This window comes from Dasypus novemcinctus, chromosome 8, assembly GCF_030445035.2.
Source record: "Dasypus novemcinctus isolate mDasNov1 chromosome 8, mDasNov1.1.hap2, whole genome shotgun sequence".
Taxonomy (NCBI): Eukaryota; Metazoa; Chordata; class Mammalia; order Cingulata; family Dasypodidae; genus Dasypus; species Dasypus novemcinctus.
Window position 1 is genome coordinate 49,149,272 of NC_080680.1, and position 3,906 is coordinate 49,153,177.

Consider the following 3,906-nt stretch of genomic DNA (forward strand, 5'->3'; position numbering starts at 1 on the left):
TATCTCATGACCTGGAACACTTTAAGGCATTGTTATACTCTAACTCAATTTCACAGCTATGTTTGAGGGCCCCATGAGCCAAAACTGCAGCAAAGCTAACCTTAAGGGACCAGGAAACACATGGTTAAGTATGTTTTCAAGTCTTAATCTGGGCCTGGTAGACTCTCACCAACTGCTTAGATGGGAAGTTAGGGCAATTGAGTAATGGGAGTACAGGGAAAGTCCATTTTGGGGTGGACACAAGCAGGATCAGACCCCTTTTCACTAGGTAATGTACCAGGAGCCTGTTGCTGGTTTACAACATCATTACCAGCACAGCAGAGGGCAATACTTCTGGAGCCCAGAATATCCTGGGAAAGGGCAAAAGCACAAAAGGGTCCAACTAAACTGCTTGCCTGGGGCTAAAAAGGAAAAATAGTGCTAATTTCATCAATGCCAAACCAAGAAACTGATTCACTCCTTCCTGATCCAGGTTTTATACAGAGGGTTGACCATCGATAAACAAGAAAAGTCCACTCTGAAGTCCTGGGGAAGTAAGTGGTAGGCATTTCCCCCTGTGCTATAGATTTTTCAAGGGCCTTAGTGATCCACTACCATGATCTTAGCACAAAGCACCCAACTGGCTTGAAGAGGAAAAGCTATTTTTAATAGCAGGATATGGAACCAGAGACAGCAAGGGCAGGGCCTGCGTGATCAGTCCTGACAGAGCAGGACTAGGTACTTAGGTTCCTGAGGCTAAGAGTCTGCAAACACCATGAGGTTCAAAGGAAAATTTGGAGTTGATGCATGTTTCCCTTCTCATAGATTCTCTACAGGGTTTGCAACCCAAGAATAGGTTAAAATCCCAGAGGAAAGCACTAAACCAGTTGCAAGCTAGTATAAGGAAGCCACCAATATGCTCTTAGAGCCAGCCAAGTTGGAGCTCTCAAGTCTGTGAAAGGCTGAAACATGGACACACAGCAGAGAAAACTGAGCAGTCATTTTTGTGTTTTTCTTTCTCTCTTTCCTTTTCTCCACTGAATAATTATTCTGTGTCAAATACTGTGTAAACCTCTTTGCCTGCCTTGTATTTATTTATTTATTTTTTTAGGAGTTACTGGGACCTCATACATAGGAAGCAGTCCCTCTACCCCTGAGCTACTCCTGCTCTCTTACCATTTTTGTTTTTCTAACTGTATTTCAAGTTCTGTCCAAAACAAGGCCCTAGGAATGAGCACTTGGGTTTGTGTATGCTCTGGACTTGACCCACCGCTGCAGAGTCTTGGGGAGAGCTTTGTGTACGTGCTCGGCTATTTACCAACATTAAACCCCAGGACAAAAGATGTAACAGCAGAATTCCATCCTCAGTGGGAGAACTATATGTCCTTTGTTGATTTCATAAGAGGAAGCAGCCACGTGGAAAACACTGGAAATTTTCCCCAGAACCAGGCTGTGATATGAGAGGTGACTGCCATGCAAACCAACCACTGTCTTTTGCCCGATCCTTACCTTCCAGTTTCTGAAGATAGAGCATAAAATACTCTTCTTTGAATATGCTGGATAACAACTCAGAAAACAATCACATGCCTCCAATACAATGATATCTCAGATTCTGGGTGTAGTTCAGCTGTCACATGAGCTGATTGACGCTTTCGCCCCAATAACTGAATAAGTCCATCCCCTTGAGAAAGCCCACTTTATTCTTGGTAGCATGTTGGGGCCACCTAGAGGTGGAATGGGCACAAGAACTGGGGATCCTCTTCAAATACTTCTCCGGGAAGGCAACTTCATGAATGAGGTCTTCCAAGCAAACAACACCCAAACTCCCCAGGTGCTCCTCAATTACTGTGCTGTCCGTCAGCAGGATTATCTTATTCTTGTTCTCAGCTTGTCCACATTTCAGGATGAATTCCCAGACAGACTTCAGGTTTGGAAAGTCACAGGTCACAAAAGGTTCCGCTGTACGCAGCATTTTTAGGGTTGTGGCGGTCACTTTTACAAACACTCCACCGAAAACCTTCCTCAGGCAAAGTCTGTCACTGGTCCTTCACATCGGTAAACCTATCCCACTGATCCATTAGATGCATATTAAGAAGGCCAAGGAACATTCATCTGGCAATTCCAAGCCATGAGGTTTCACTTTTAGGGGTTCGAGTCACTTTAGGGGTATGCTGTCACTTTGCTGCTGCTGAGAATTAATTAAGAATGATTCCTGGGGGAGAGTGTATACTACAATGTAAACTGTAATCCATGCAGTGCAGCAGTGCTCCAAAATGTATTCACCAAATGTAATGAACGTGCCACAATAACAAAAGAAGTTGTTGATGTGGGAGGAGTGGGAGAGGTGGGCTGTGGGGTATATGGTAACCTCCTGTATTTTTAATGTAACATTTTTTGTGATCTATGTATCTTCAAAAAAAAAAAAAACACAAAACAAAACCAAGACAAAACAAAAAGAATGATTCCAGTTGCTTAAACCCGGGCTGGTTGTCCTTCCTCTGCTTTGCCTAGGTGGTTTTGAGGGTCTGATAAGCCTTCCTCTTTTTCAGGAGATTTTCTGAAACCAAAGGGATCTTTTTTCTTGGCTCTGCCTCCGTCATCTTTCCATCACTGCAGCTACTCCCTTATGGAGTTTTGATTAGAGGTCTCCACTGACCCTCACTCTTCGCTCTGAGGAATAATCAGAAGGAGGAAACATGCCTTCAACTGTAGTGCTGTTGGAGGCTTAGCTCTAGGTGCTGGGCATTCTCCTCTCTTAGCTGTTCCTGAAGGCCATGTGAACTGGCCACAGTCTGGGGTGCATCTGGTAAATGAAGACCATAAAGTTCAGGTGGAGGGCAGAAACAGAGGAGGGACTGTCCTGTGGCTTGGCCCTGCATTCTGAAGGAAGAAAGGCTCAGTTTATAACACCATCTCTCTAAGATTAAAAGAATCTGAATGAGTATGGCCTCCCTGATGTGGCAGTTCATAAAAGAGGCCACCATCATATTCTGTAGAGTATTGTTTATCCAATATTATAGGGTACAAGAGAACCATCCTCAGTCATTTTTATTAGATGAATTCACCTGGTGGAGTATTTGGTGGTACATGGAAATGGTCCCAATGCAAACTTAGAGAAACTCTACTGTAGGGCCTACTCAGGAAGAAGAGTAGAGATTAACTCAAATATTAATCAAGAGACTTTATTTATTCATTGTGTCCCTACTACAGAAATTTTGTTTTCTAAATTATGAGGCTAATAAACATATTCCATCCTTCCTGGGAAAGTGCAGAGAACAAATAATTTTACACAAACCTGAGACAGCCACATATTGAACAAAGGAAGTGGTGACCAGAAAGCCATCTGCATCTGGCAATTTGCTCTGATAAATTTGTAAAATAACTAACAGTTAACTAATAGCTACAGGTCTTGGTCTTGTTTCACATCCTCTTCTCTGGAAGTAGACTTTGCCTAAAGCCCTATTTGGACCTGTACTATACCATGCCACTCTTTTCCTCTTCTGGGTGAAGTACAAAAAGTGTTCTTGTGAGAATGAAACTAGTAATGGTTCTGTGACCTTCAGAAGCTTACCAGTTCCCACTATATCAATTTCAAAGTCCTTTGTCACGTTTCCAGGACCCTCCACTATTGTCAAACACATATCGTTTTTCCTGTGAGTACATTTCATGCCTGTATTCCTTGTGTTCATCTCATCTAAAATGGTCTTCCCATTCTTCATGTCCTGGCTGATAGTTAAGGCACTACTGAAGGTCTGCCTCCACTGTGAAGTCTTCATTGTTTATTTTAGTTTTGCTGAGTATGTGTAATCCAGTTCTTCCATCATGAACACACTACTCTGCATTGTTCACTACTGCTTTAGGTTTATAAATTGCATCTCCCAGCTGGTGTCCATGCAACACTTGACTCTCTACTTTGGCTCCATGGAA

General features: G+C 42.9%; 1 pseudogene; it reads right to left on the reverse strand.

Annotated features, from left to right (window-relative positions):
• Positions 1-1,558: 1,558 nt before the first annotated feature.
• Positions 1,559-2,579, reverse strand: LOC101444560 (large ribosomal subunit protein uL30-like; annotated as a pseudogene).
• Between the last annotated feature and the right edge of the window lie 1,327 nt (positions 2,580-3,906).